Below are 16,653 nucleotides of genomic sequence, written 5' to 3'. Positions count from 1 at the left end.
AAGTTCATTTTAATTTATTAAAATCATGACCAAATTGATAGAATATATAAGTAATAGTGACCAAATGTGAAATTATCCCAAATATATGAACTACACATCAGATTCTTCGTTAAATATTAACGGCAAGTGGCTTAATTGAATGTATTTAAATAGTTGATGGCTTGATTGACAAATTTTCAAAAATGGTAGTCAAAATGAAAAGGGTAATAGTTAGGTGGTTATTGATATAGTTTACCTTTTATTTTAAATAATTTAAATTTAAAATTTTAACTAATTTATAATTGTATGTTGAGTCATTTAGAATTTAAATTTTTATAAATTAAATTAATATTGCTCATAATTAGTAGTGTTTATCAGTACTCGTCGAGCGTGGAATACTTATCCTTTAGAAAATTGTATCCATTTCAAATATTTTTTTTGGATAAGTAAGTTATATTCTAACCAAAAGAAACAACCGAGGCTGCTACAAAACGTCACAAACAAACATGGACAAGTAACTAATTACAACCTCAAATCTATATAAACATACCTATACAGCTTGATTTTAACCACCTCCATAAGCCTATTTACAATTACATCAATAGAACGAATCAAATTCTTATTGTATCTATGGTTGCATTCCTCCCAAACAAGATAGAGAAAGCCAGTCCACAAAAGCTTAAGGACACGAACTCGAAGGGTTTTCCCCCTGAGGTTAGACAGTAACCAGTGAAGTTGCTCGTCCCAGGTGCGTGCCACAAAAGAGAGACTATAAGCGTTCAACACAGCTCCCCAAACACCCCTAGCAAAAGAACAGTCGGTAAAAAGGTGGTCATAGGATTCCACCCCAGCTCCACATAAGCCACAAGCATTGTCAACAACCAAGCCAAACCGAGCAAGCCTATCATTTGTAGGCACCCTATCAAGGATGACCATCCAAGATATTAAAGAGAGTTTGGGAATATGACCAGGGAACCAGATTAACCTATGCAGCTAACTTTCTCTCTACTGTCACGAATGATATCCCAAATCCACTTCCCGTTAATTAAATTCTAGTTAGCATAGGGGTAGAACAGTCCCCTAGCCTCTTCCCTCAACTTCAGCAGTTTGGTTAAAATCCAACTAAAGTGGGATTTGCACTCATCATCCCAATAGCTCACAGATTTAAAGCAATATTCCTTAATCCATGCAATCCAGAGGGAGCCCTCACCTGCCAGAATGTTTCTGACTAGCAGCAGGCAGCATGCTCGATTCCAAACCACAAGGTTTCTAAGACCCATACCACCATCCAATTTTAAGGTACAGACCTGGTACCAGCCAACTCATGCTCCCCTAGTTGGAGTGTCACTGCCCTTCCAAAAGAAGTGCATACAAAGCCTTTCAACGTCCCTAATAATCCCTTTTGGAAGAATGAGATGTCTGCTCCAGTAATTAAAGATACCGAACAAGACAGTTTTGATTAACTGCAGTCTGCCCCCAAAGCTAAGGTTTTTATTGGACCATTGGCTGAGCTTGTTCTTAATTATGGCCAACAGAGCTGCACAGTCCTTACCTGTGAGCTTCCTAGTCACAAGAGGTACACCAAGGTACCTAACAGGAAGATGCCCCAGTCTAAAATTGGTAACAATACAAATCTGATCAAGAATATAGGAACTCAAACCACAAGCAAAGAATTCAGTTTTTTGAGCATTCAATTTGAGGTCAGATAACTCATAAAACTTCTCCAATGTGCACAACACTCCCAAAACAGAATCAAGGGATCCATGGAAAAAGACAAGCAAATAATCCACAAAGCAAAGATGAGTGAGAGAAACTCTTTTACATTTGGGGTGGAACTTAAAGATTCCCTGTTTAGTAGCAACATCCAATAGGGAAGACAACACATTCATAGCAATGACAAAGAGGTAAGAAGATAAGTGATCTCCTTGCCTAATTCCCCTAGCACCCTTAAAAAATCCCACTAGGCTCCCATTTAGAGAGACAGAGAACATAGGAATAGTAATACATGATTTGACCCAATTACAAAAGATAGAAGATAGCCCCAAAGCCTCAAGAACAGATAGTAAAAAACCCCAGCTAACAGAGTCAAAAGCTTTTTGTAAGTCTATTTTTATGGCACACCTAGGGGAAAGACTTTTCCTTGAATATCCCTTAACAATTTCCTGAGCTAACAAGGTGTTATCAACTATGTTCCTACCCCTTACAAAGGCAGACTGACTTTGAGAAATCATGGCAGGTAAGAAAGGCATTAATCTATCCACAAGAATTCTAGTAATAGTCTTGTACACCACTGAACAACAAGAAATTGGCCTAAAATCTCTAGCCAAACAAGTATTAGGGGATTTAGGGACTAAGACTAAGGCAGTAGAATTGAAGGTTGGCAACATAACAGAAGATTGAAAGAAGTACATCACAACAGAAATAAAGTCTGCCCCAACAATGTCCCAGACAGCTTTGAAAAAACCAGATGTGTATCCATCTGGGCCTGGACTTTTGTCCTTACCTTGCTTGAATAAGGCCTTTTTAATCTCCAGATCATCCACCTCCTTAGTGAGATAGTCAGCAGCATCATTAGGCAAAGTGTAAGTCAATAGGTCTTTAAGGCTCTCAATAGAACAACCACTAACCATAAGATCAACAGATCCAATAAGATCAGTGAAAAAACTAACTAACTCTGCAGCCATCTCATCAAAAGACTCAAAGCACTGACCCTCTTCACTCATAATAACTCTGATGGTATTCTTTTTTTTATTATACTCAACCTTCTGATGAAAAAACCTGGTGTTTAAATCACCCTCCTTTAACCAGTGCATTTTAGCTCTCTGCGTGTAGAATTCTGACTCAGCAATTTCCAGGTCTACCAACTCAGCTTAAATAATTCTTTCATCATCCATCCTCATCTGGCCAACATGGGACAGATTAAAAAGTTGAATATGCTCTAGATTAGATCTCTTGGACTTAACTCTGCCAGAAATATCATATAAGAATTCCTTATTAAAATCCTTAAGACAAGACTTAAGTCTTTTCAATTTTCGGAACAAACATTGCATGGGGCTCCCTTCACAATGGCCTAGCCAAGAATTCACAACAGTACTCAGAAACTGCTCATGGTCAGTCCAACAGTTAAAAAACTTGAAAGGCCTTGGTTTCTTAATCATAGCCCTTTTATGTGACCATAGCAGACCCAGGCAGTGATCAGACACTCCTTGAGCCTTAAATTCAGTAAAGGAATCAGGGAAATCCAGTATCCATTGAGGGTTGACCAGTATCATGTCAAGTTTCCTGGCAAGAAAAGAATCCTCTTGTCTGTTTGACCAAGTAAACAGAGGACCTAGAAAAGGATGATCCATCAGTTCAAGGTCATCTAGGCATTCATGAAATTCCCTCATATCAGGAGTATAGTGCACTCCTATAACTTCAAAGTCAGAACTTTCCTCTGGGCTAGCAGTGATGTTGAAGTCCCCCTAATCACCCAAGAGGAAGAACCCAAATCATTCTCAACAGTCTTCAAATGGTCCCATAGATCTCTCCTAACAACCCCATTATTACTACCATAGATGACAGTAATACCAGTCTTATGCCCATCAACAGTGCCAAAAATAGTGATGGTCTGGTTACATTTCCTCAAGACAGAAAGTGAAAGATTCTTCCTCCATAAAATCCAAAGCTTGCCTCCTTCAACATAATCATAATTCTCAGCCATAAACCAATCACTAGACAAGGATGAGATGAATTTAGTAGAACTATCCCTTCTAATCCTAGATTCCATAAAGTATATAACATCTACTACAAGAGAAATCAGTCTCCTCAAAACCTTCATATGCTTTAGGGGGTTGTTAATCCCCCTAACATTCCAAAATCCAACAATCATCAGGAAAAAGCAGGAGGAACACCACTAACAGATCCAAAGCTCACCCCATTACATTTGACTTTATCAGTATGGTCATTTTTCTTTGCTTTTATCTCGTTGAGTAAAACAGCCACCCCCAAAGAAGCTGCCCGAGCCTTCTTAGGACCCTTTGTCAGGTTATCAACCTTATCAGAGGAGCCAACAACATCTTTTTTCTTACCCCTGGCCTTCTTTTTAATTGAATCTTGAAGAGAATGGAAATCACCAGTCTGTGAGGCAGTTAACCCAACAATCTCAGTTGCAAAAACAGTACCACACTGACTAATGACCTCATGCTCCTGCACACCAGTAGAAACTGTCAAAGCAGCAGACTTATTCAAATCAGGAAGAACATCCTTAATGGTAGAAATCATTATATCATCATTGACCTCTTGCAAAGATTGCACAGAGGCCTCTATAGCATTCCCAACTTGCAGCCCCATGTCCACCTTGAAGTTGCAGTTATTTCCAAGAGAGGCCTCACCACTTGAACTACCAGGAACATCCTTGCAAATAGGAACAGACACAGGCAAAACCATAGAAACATTTGGATCAGAAGCATGATTAGCTGAGTTGGCTACAATATCAGCAGAAGAGTTATATAAGTCCTTTTCCCTCCAAACTTTAACATCTATAGGCTTCAGAGGGTGTCCAGTCTCCATGCATGAGCTAACATGGTGGCCAAAACTTTGCACTTAACACAGCTCTTAGGTAACCACGGAACATGAACTCTGATTCTAATAGAAGACCCATTCAAAAGCACATGAATCAACTCGGGAATAACCCCCAACTTTAAGTTCAACACACACATTGGCATATTCAAGCCTCGTCCTAGCAGCAGTTATGGAATCCATATACAGGGGGGGTGCCAATCGCACTAGCTATGTAACTGAGGCCCTTACGAATATAGAGCTCCAAAGGGACATTATGAAGCTGAACCCAAATCGGCATGCAAGATAGATCAAAACTAAGATTCTGAAGACCTGACTCCCATTTTCTTAGAATTAGGGGCTTATTCTGAATATGCCAGAGACCGTTATCCAACACCCAGTCCCTCAGATTAAGATTCAAGAATGAAAAAACATAAAGATTAGGGTCATCCAAACTAACCTTGACCTGCGATGAATTTCCCCAAATCGATTCGATGATTCGTTGCAGTGAACTGAAATTTGGGGCCAAATTAATGAATTGCCCCACTAAAGCGTGATTCCAATCAGCTATGCCTTTCTTTATCACGTTAAAAGGGGATTAACGGGAGAAACACCATCCTGAAGATCAGGGGAAAAACTCGAGAGCCTGCTCCTTTGAACCCACAAACAGTTTCCGCCAATCTAAACTCAACGACTCTGAACCCATGAATTAAGAACAAAGAACAAGACTAGAAAACTGAGAATAGAAAATCGAAGAAAAAGATCAGAAGCGAAGAAGAAAATCTGAAGACCCATTAGGCCAGTTAACGTGAGCCCAGAGAATTTTCATTTCGCCAGGAAAAATATTCAATTATCTTGATGCAGTTCAAAATCTCATCTCTATCCATTTCAAATATTTTAATGTCTCTTGGTATTAATAAAAAAAACAATGTCCTTTGGTAGCATAAACTAAGTGACTTCTGTGATTAAAGGGATGATTATTGTCCCTAAAGGTCCTGAGTTGAGTATCAATAACTGCTAGGGATTTAAGTGTTCCTTATCAAATGATTGAGTCTTTAAAACAGATAATACCACATGTAATTATCATAGATTAATAAAAAAAGGTTTAATACAAAAATAAGTGCCCAAATTGTACCGCTTTTTTAAAATTTGTGCATATTTTTTTTATCAATTCAGGTGTTTAACTTTACAAAAGTTATCACTTTAGATTCTTCGACCATAACGATCAGTTAAAAAGTTTGTTAAATGACATGTGTCCTATTCATATAATTTTAGAAAAAAATAAAAAAATTTAAAATTACATATATATATATATATATATATATATATATAACCCACAAAATTTTCTAAAATCTTATAAAAAAAACCCAAAACATTAAAAAATTTAATTCCAAACACCAACCATCACTGTCGATGTGACCCTAGTCACTACCATCGACAAACAACCTCCCTATTGACTAATTTTCGTCCTAATCCCTTGAAATCCTAAACTTAAATTCCTAAATTTCTAAAATTTAAAATATTCAAATCTCTAAAAATCTATTGAATCTCCTAAAATTTAAAAAAAATTCAAATCTCGGAAAATCTTTTGAATCTCCTAAAATTTAAAAATATTCAAATCCCTAAAAACCTGTTGAATCTCTTTGACCTGCCTTTTAGCTGACCGGAATAATAAGACAATCGGCCGTTTGGGCAAAAACACCACATGCAATCCGTTGCAAAGTGGGGGCGAGGGAGATATTGCGGGAAAAGTGAAGGGCGGGGCGGGATTTAGGTTTTTTTTTTGGAAAAAATGTTTTTAAACAATAATTTTAGTTCTTTTTAAAAAATATTTTTTCTAAAATTATTTAAATATGGCATATGTCATTTAACGTACCTTTTTAAAATTCGTTACGAAAATACTTAAAATAATAATATTTATAACGTCATACACTTGAATTGACTAAAAAAAAGTTTAAGCACCACTTTGACAAAAGGTATAATTTGAGCATTTTTTTATATTAAGCCAAAAGATAATATCTTTTAATAGCACAAATCAAATGACTTCAGTATTTAAAAAATTATTATTATATTTAGATGTTTTAAATTTAAATATAATATTCGGGGTGTTTGAACATTCACTATAAAAATTTAATATTTCTTGATAGTACTCTTAGAAAATCACTTCAGCATCCCTGTACAGATGGATAATCCACATTTACTGGGTTGATCCACCGGCTAAGTTATTTGCCAACAGCCAAGGTACAACATTGAAAGTTGCCCCTACGTCCCCAAAGATGACGTTGATGAGGGTTTTTTGTTGTTGCAAATCTTGTTTTTGTAATGATTTTTAAATAATAAAATTCATTTTCCCTAAGAACTTTGGCTTGAAAATTATCTTGTGGTTTGCTCGTCTTTGGACATGTTATTGGGGTTGGTAGTTTAATTGTATGAGCGCTCATCCAAATGTTGCACAAGTTAGCAACCCACCAAAGCTAGACCGTGTCACGCTGCACATGGTCATCAATGTCATGTGCCTTAATTGGAGATACATAATGAAGATTTGAGATCGCAATATACCTTCCAGTTTAAGCAATTTGTTCTATAACATAACTATTAAAGTAGCTTTGTTACATGGTTCAAAATTTATATATGATTAGATGGAGAATTGTGTAAGGTACTTAAATTTCTTTGAGAACTATACCCTAGCATCACTTGTTTTTCCTATAAATGGAAACGTCAGCGTGCAAGTGAAGGCCTATCTCTGATAATGTGCCCAAATGTATCACTGATATTGTGAAGGGAGATGAAAATGGTGGCCGTTCATGGCATCCATCGCTCCTACTATATCTTATAAAAAAATTACTAGCTCAAAATACATAAATCTGGGGTTTGAAGTCCCTGTTATTCTGGTTTATCTTCTTTGGGTCTCTTGACATAAAGAAAAAGTCTAGGACTGGAACCAAGATTTTACCTTACAATAATAGCACGCAGAATCCAAACTTGCTCAGTTAAAGGTTCAAGAAGAAGAAGAAAAGAATTCAGCTTACATCCTTGAAGCAAGTGCATACGAAAAGAGACAACCTTGCATCGGAGATCCGATTGTATCCTTTCGTTTATGCTAGCGGCGCAGAGTTCAAGCTGCGGTGACGGTGGGGACCTGAGACGGAGACAAGGCCAGGAAAAGGAGTAGAATCATTATCAGTAGCGGGACGAAAAGAAGCATCGACGGCGGAGGCGGCAGAGACGGCACAAGCAGCGGCAGCAGAAGCAGCAGCGACGCAGCTAACGCCATCATACCCATCATGATCCATCTCATGCTCTGATAAACCTACGATCCACGATTCGGTCAAATGGCACTAGATTTCCCCAATCAAATCCCGCCTTCTCAGCATTCACAACATCTCTCTCTCTCTCTCTCTCTCTCTCTCTCTCTCTCTCTCTCTCTCTCTCTTCTACAAATTGCTATGCGTTTTTTATCATACAAATTGCTCAGCGTTTAAACTCCAAACAATTGAAAACTGTATTTAATATACTATATATCTATAAACTTATAGATATCCTTAAATATATATAAATATATTAAATATTAAATTACATTAGAATTAATTGAATAATTTAAATGATAAAAAATATTTTATTTTAAAAAAAAATATTTTATTTTTTAAAATAATATTCAAACAATTATATTTATAAGACATTTATATTATCAATTGTTAATTTTTGAAATAAATATTATTATGTAATCTTACTATATTAATTTGAAAAATATACTAACATTAATATAGATTGAATCTTTAAATTAATTTTCCTTTTTATTAAAAAGAATAAAATAATTGAAAAGTTGGTATTTAGTTTTCAGTAGTGATGACGTTTGAAGCGCTACTGCCCATAGTCATTCCAAGTGGGTGTACGCCACTCATTCGTTTTTGTGTCTCAGTTCAATTAACCGAAACTTGAGCATTTATTTATTTCCATTTTCTTACATATAATATTACAACTAAGTTTAATCAAATGACTATGAATATATATATTTAATCCACTTAAATATGTATAATTAATACAGGTGTTTTTAGCACAATAATGATGACGGAAAATTTATTAGTTTAATTAGGAAGTTTAAACTTTATTATGGGATCTACGATATTTATTATAGTAAAGACGAACTTGTCATGTAGAGGTGACAAGTTCTGAAAAAAAATATTTTTATTCAAACTCGTCATGTGGGCATGATGAGTATAAAAAATATAATTTTTTTATTAAAATCTATCACATACGAATAACAAATTCTAAAAAATATATATTTTATTGAAACTCGTCATGTGAGCATGACGAGTTATAAGACACCATAGTAAATGTCATAGATTGTTAATTAATTTTTTAATCACTCTCAAAACCTAAATAGTTATTACACAAACATTAAATGCATGATTTTGCCTATATACACATATAAATTTAATTAATCCAATTTTTAGTATATTGATAAAAAATATAACATCTTAATTATGAATACTAATCAATTTTAAAATCTATTCATTTGAGAAACATAAACAATTAAGACACATTAAGATGGATGCTGAGTTGGGTAGCTACTCATTCGAGACACCATCATTGACATTTATATGCTAATTATATCAATGTTATTTGTTAAAAAATGAATATTCTTTGAAAATTATAGTATTTATTTACTTTTATATTGACTTGACTTTTCCACATACATAAAACAAATTATTCGATAAAAGTAAGCAATTACATGGAAATTACTGTGTATATAGTAAACTTATTATTTATCTGAAAGCTGATATTAATATTAAAGGAAATACGTATAAAGAAAAGGATTGCTTCAATAGTTTACTAGAAATGCCCACTCTCTCTCTCTCTCTCTCTCTCTCTCTCTCTCTCTCTCTCTCTCTCTCTCTCTCTCTATATATATATATATATATATACACGTAATTTAATTATTGGTATAAAAAATAAGAAAATAAATGAAACATTGTACGTAGATGGTCTGAAATTTTGAGAAGTAGCAACACATTTCGTCATATGTTATATTATTTAATTATTTTTATATGATTTTTTAAATAATAATATTATGTGGAAAATATATAAACAATAGGATAAATTACGCGTTTAGTATCTAAACTATAAGTTTTGATATATTTTAGTACTTAAATTTTTTAATTTTTCAAAACCATACATAAAGTTTATTTTTTGTCTCATTTTAGTATCTTGTTCAAAATTTAATTTAAGTTTAAAAAAATGAAAATCTAGGAATTAAAACGGATCAAAACTGATAGTTTAGGTACTAAACGCATTAAGTTTTTATCTGCTGGTACTAAAATAAAACAAAACATTATCATTATCATTATGATTTAAAAAAATAAAAAATTAAGTATTAAAATGAACTAAAACTTATAATTTAAATACTAAATGCAGAGTTTATCCTAAAATATTATTGAACTAAAACGTTTTTGGAAGAAAAACATTTCTGTCCCTCTAACTTTATCAGTTATGTTAGAATGCATCTCCTTTTATCTCTCAAATTATTTTATTTTATTTTTATTAAGTTAATTGAAACATGACAACACTAATGATTGTTAAAATTAAATCACATAATTTTATGTATTATCAATAATGAATTAGATTTTAACATATCATAAAACTAGTCTCTTTCATTTTTCTCTTCTTTCTTTATTTTTTTCTCTTTATAACTTGTGTCAATTTTATTGATTAATCTAATTTTTTATTCTTTAATTTTGTTTAACCTACAATGATATCGGTTTTGATTCTAGTTGTTGCTTGTCGGTTGTCTTTTTTCTTTGTTTTTTTTTAATTTATAATAAGAATAATTATGTATTTTGTTCTCTGTTTTTATGACACGTTTATCTTTACCTTTGTGGCACATCTTTCTTTGCCTTTTGGTAGTTTACGATTTTTTACCGTTGTTTTCGTTTATCTTTTCTCTCAGTGTTGGATTTGACATCATCACGACTGATCAATATATCGCTTATTTGATATCATGATGATTTTTCCTGCTTTGGACCCTCGGATTGATTTGGATACGCGTTTTGCGTTCGTGGATAGTTTTCTCACGTCACTTGACTCTGATGTACGATTTGTCGGTGGTCTTTCAGTAGCTTCATCCCATTTTGTGATTCATTTACCGATGTATTCAGATTTGTTCATATATTTATTTTGTTCAAGCATTTTAGTTAGGTTTTTTAACATTTTCCTTCTTTGATCTTTATGTGATCTACGTGACTAGTTTTTGTCTCAATGTAATAAGAAAATGTCATAATTATATTTTAGGTTTACGATTATGCTTGTAAATCTTCGTTATAATTTTGAATATTTTATATTTTAATAAAACTAGAGACTTTTTGTAAAAAAAAACATATTATCATAAAAAATTATTTTCAACTATGTATCTAAATAATTCATTTAATAATTTTAAATCAATATAAAACTTAAAAATTTCCCGTATAAATAAATTAATCATATCAGGCTTCCTATATAAAATCTTATTGACATTACCAATGGGTTGGTTCAAATGGTAAGTAACTTGATATTATTAAGTAAGGTCTCATGATCAAGTCAATGTATGTGCGAAAAATCTTCGCTGGAAAATTCGCCTACCAAAATTAGGTGTGTGACCTAAGTCACCCAAATTAATTAATGCAAAATCTTAAAACCAGAGAAAAAACACTTATTGAAATTAATTTTCGCCAATAATTTTTAATCACCCCCACATAGTAGGTGTACCCTAATCCAATGTTCGTAAAAGGGGTAGTGTTTGAGTAATGTACAGTGTCTCATCCATTATTGTAAAGTTAAATATAGAGGTGCATGCATGAATCGAAAGCCGAAAAACAAATACAAGCATGAATTTTTGAATGATTCTAAAGAAGGTTGTAAATATGACACTTGAATGGATATGTCAAACCTAAATTTGAATATCTTGAATTCATTTAATTTTCAAAAACAAAATTACATGTTTTATATTAAATTATTTTAAGTTCATTATTGATATTTATAAAACAATTATTGTTATGTCATGCACGCTCTACGGTTTATAATCTTGAGTCATTATTAGTGTGTTATATTTTTGTCATTTATGGTGTTTGAACATGACATCTTAAAGAATAGTAATAATTTCTTCACTGATGAGGTCGTTTGGTTTGTGTCATACATAACAAATTTAAATACACAAAATTTAAAACTTATTTTTTTTATGAAATCATTATTGTTCTTTAGGATAATTCTTCTAGACTTAACAAGGAGTGATGAAAAATATTGACGATGAGCACCATTAATATAATTCATAAAAAAATAAATTTTAAAGTACTCAATGTGTAATTATAAATTAGTTAAAAATTTAAATATAAACTATTTAAAATAAAGGGTAAACTATACCAGTGATCACTTAACTATTATCCCTTTTCATTTTGACCAATATTTTTTGAAATTTTGTCAATTAGGTCACTCAACTATTTAAATGCATCCAATTAAGACACTTTCCATTAATATTTAATGGAGAAACTGATGTGTCAGTTAAAATATTTGGTATAATTACACATTTGTCACTATTACTTATATATTCTATCAAGTCGGTCCTAACTTTAATAAATTAAAATAAACTTAAATCTCAAATTAAATGGTGTCATGTATAATGACTCAAAATTCAACCTTTTATTTTTATTTATTTTAGTTTTAAAAGTTACAATGTATTATATATTTATAACAAAACAAAATTTATAATAAAATCTTTTTCTAAAAAATTGAATAACTCAAGTCATAATTTATGATATTAAATTCAAAGCAAACGAAATTTATCATCCTTTTGATATAGGCCAATCTCTTAGTGCAAAATTTTTCATGATAAGTCCAACTTTACCAATTACGTTAATAGAGGCGCCCAAATCACACATTGCTCGGCGCTCACTTAATTCCAACTTTACCAATTTTACAAGGAATGACGAACATGCCTTGGTCATTCAACTTTGGCTGTAGTTTTTGTGTTCTCCCAAATTAACTTTCTCGTGCTCGATAAGTTTTCTTTTTGTCGTGCAAAGTTTTTTAGGAAATCAAGCATACCTCGAAACCTTCCGAATAACTTCAAGAAGTGGAATATTGATTTCTACCTTCTGAAATACATCCAAAATCTCTCTCCTCGGCTTACTTGTCTTTTTTCACCAATCTTGAGGAAAAAGGTGGTGGAACGACATGAGGAGATAGCGTGAATTCGTTTTACAAAACTTATTTATTTTTCTTTCAGCTTGTTTATGTGCCATCTTTACGTCTTTCTTGGGAATTTTTGTCAACTGCTTTATATCCCTTCAGGGATTTCAAATATTTCTCTTTTCTTTGGGACTGTGTGTCTACCCCCTCTGGGATAGATTGTTCAACAATTATACTACTTCATATGGTGAAGACGTTAACATTCTCTTTTGGATTCAACTCAGTTTGCGACGGTAGCATCCCTTGTGACTTTAATAGACTCACGACATGTTCTAGTTGACTAATTTGTTTTTCAAGCTCTTGCAAGTGGGATTCAGTGCGAGTTTGAAATTTTTCTTGAGATAGGGTCAATCGCTTGACGAATTATTTCAATAATGGCTTATGCGATTGATACGGATGTGGTGGAGGTTTCATCGGTTAATAGGCTTGACTTGGCCTGGGATTCGATGCATAACTGAAATTCAGATGGCCCTTCCACTCCTGATTGTACATATTACTGTGTGGGTTGTAAGGCCTTTGTGAAGGTCAAAGAAAATTGCCCACGATATTAACTCGAGCGTTCGCCTCTTATTGTAGCATCGGGCAACAATCAATCGATTTTATATTCAAGCAAAATAGAAATTATCTAGTGAACCCGTCGGATGGGTACACTTAAAAATTGTCGTGGATTCACTACCATCATCGAAATCAATTCCCTTGCTGCGTGTGGCGTCATATTTACTAGAGCTCTTCTGCTGGCTGTATTGATCATCTTCATCTCTAAGGGAGAAAACCTTCATAGAAATACTGAAGAAGGGTTTGCTGGGTTAATCCGTATTGCGAACAACTTGTACAAAGCTTTTTAAATCGCTCTCAATAGTCATAGAGAGATTCCCCATCTTTTTGTTTGATTCCCATAATGTTTCTCCTTAATCCGTATGCCTTCGCTGATGGGAAAAACCTGTCAAGAGAAATTTAATTTAAATTAGCCTATGTATTTATTGAATTTGGAGGTAAGTAGAATAACCACTCTTTTGCTAAACCAGGTAAGAAAATGTAAAAGCTCTCAATTTAATTTGATCATTGGAAACTCCCTATGGTTTCATGCTTGAACAGACCAAATGGAATTCTGCCAAGTGTTTACGCAAACTTCTGTTGGAAAGACCGTTGAATGTGGGAAAAAGATAAATCAGCCCCATCTTGTAACATCCTAAAACAGGGCTAGTGACTAAAGCGTGAATTTTGAAAGTTTTATGTTTAATTTCAAAATAAGTTAAAAGTTCAGAGACTTTATTGGAAACATTTTCTGATGGATGGTTTAGTAAAGAATGAAATAAAGAAGGGTAAAATGGTCACTTAACAAGAAAGATTTTTATCTTTCTTTTTGTAGGCTATATAAACGTGGGACATGAGGGAAAGTTTCCAGAGAACTCTCCATTCTTCTTATTCTTTCTCTTCACCGTGAGAGCCAAAATAAAGGTAAGTTGATTTCATCTTGTTAATTCCTTGAATTTATAGGTTGGGTTGGAATAATTGGGTGTTATATAAGCTTAAGGAAAGCTTTTATAAACTTAAAACAATAAGATGAATGAATTATGATGGGATTTGTAAAATGAGTTTTAAAGAGGAATTTTGATATGGTTTAGTTTTTAGGGTTTTGATGAGATTTTTGACTTGACATAAGAAGAATTAAGAAGTCTAAAGCATTAGAATTGAATTTGGATCATGCTGATATTTTGGTATGATTCTAAGATTTAAGAATTTGGATGAAATATGGGAGATTATAAGGTGTTGGAATGCTAGAAGTTAGTTATAATGGTTATAGATGAGTTTGATAGCATAATAAATGGTTTATACATTGAGGAATTTCGGGTGAAAATAGCCTATTATGGGCAGGTGCATCGGTATACTATGAATATGCACCGATGCACTAAGACCAATTTTGAAGGTGTATTGATACATTAAAGGGTGCATCGATGCATGGGTATTTCGAACCTAATTTGTGTACCGATGCATCCATAGTGCATCGGTATACCCCTAAAGGAAAAAGTGAATATTGGTATATTAAATTCGTTCAAGTTATTAGCATCAAATTACAAGGTGTAGATATCTGATAATTACCTTAAAATGTATATTTATGTAGATATCGAGCACGAACAAGTTTTGGAACGATTATCAAGTTAAGATTCGATCGAAAGAAAAGAAATCATAAAAGTGGATTGGAACTTAGTAAATCCAAGGTGAGTGCATATTAGTTAGTTTATGGTGCTAAATGAAAACAATACTTGCCACAAGTTTATTTCCTAAGTTAGAATGCATGAATATATGATTATACGTATATGAATGACATGAATTGTATGTATGCATGATTATATGTGTTAATATGCTTTTGAATGTAATGATATAAGAAGTATGTGTTATGTGATGTATATATATGAACATATGTGAAACTGGACTATGTGACTGCATGAGAAATATATGAGCCATATGACATGATATATGTGAACATGAGAAAACAAAGTATAAGTTATGAGCTATGTGATCCTATGAGAATATGAAAAGAAGCTATGCGACTACATGTATATGTGAAAGAAGCTATGAGCTTATATGACATGTGATATGAAAGTGTATATGTGAAATGATATAAGTGAAAATGCCCATGTTATATGATACGAGAGCTATAGGTATAGTTGGCATGCCAATAGTCGAGGGTTTACCGATGTTCTACGGAACATATAGACAGAATTACCTATGTCTTTCGAGACATATGGATATTATACCTATGTTCTAAGGAACATATGAACAGTTTACCTAGGTTCTTTGAGACCTATGGACAGTTGTCGAGGTTCTTTATGACCTCTGGATAGGTCATTCGGAACATTTATACGAGCTGTGATGACAGCATAGTGGTACGCAACCTCAATAGACTCATATATCTACAGTTCTCACAGGTGTACATGGACTAATAAGAGATAATATTGAATACAATGTATGTGATATATATATGTGTTTTGTGATATGATATATGTGTTAGTGATTATTGTATATGTTATAAGATATATGATATGAACATAATAGATCATATAAACAAGAGAATAGAAATATGAATGGTAATAATATGATAATGATAGGAAAGAAGATAATTATATGCATATGTGGATTTGATATATGAATGGATATATGGTTGGGTATGATGTGATAACAGTAATTGTTCGTTCATGGTTACAAGTTATAGTTTACATTATATGTTTATTGCCTCAGTAAGTCACAGACTTAGCGTGTAAGTGATTTACACGTAGGTTTCAAGAAGAGTAAAGAGCAATGTGGAACAAGACATGTCAGTTCTCCTTACTGAAGATCAGATCAGAAGAGAGGTGAATAATATGTATTTTAATATATAAAGTTATAGTTGGCGTGTATTCAAAAGAATATATTGTATAAGCTCTGAATAGTTTTGTAAACGTTTTGAATAAGTTATATGTTATAAAAGTCTTAAATTACTCATTATTTTATACAAGTAAATGTTTTGAAAAGTCAATGTGACACCTCGGACTCGTATTCGGGTCGAATACGGGTTGGGGGTGTTATACATCTTTAATTGGAACGAAGTTTTGCTTGAGGGAATGCAATGCAAATGGGTGTTTGAATAGCAGGGGATGCGGTTAACTCACGAATGGTTTGATTGTCGTTTCAGCGTGATCGGTTTGAAATGAAGCGCCATATATAGTGTGTGATTTAATAGGGGTATTGTACGATTCAACTTCTATTAATTGCGTCAATTCCTCATGAGAGGTGGCGTCAGATTCTTTGAAATTTAATTGATATTGCCACATTCTTCTTTTTTCTCGAAATGTTTGTCCGTGAATTCTTCTAGCTCTCACTTTGATCTCCAGGTCAAATTCTTCTAATATGCCCGGGTTTTACATGATCATAAAATAA

This window comes from Hibiscus syriacus, unplaced genomic scaffold (genome assembly GCF_006381635.1).
Source record: "Hibiscus syriacus cultivar Baekdansim isolate YM2019G1 unplaced genomic scaffold, ASM638163v2 tig00111105_pilon, whole genome shotgun sequence".
Classification (NCBI taxonomy): domain Eukaryota; kingdom Viridiplantae; phylum Streptophyta; class Magnoliopsida; order Malvales; family Malvaceae; genus Hibiscus; species Hibiscus syriacus.
This window is presented reverse-complemented; position numbering follows the sequence as displayed.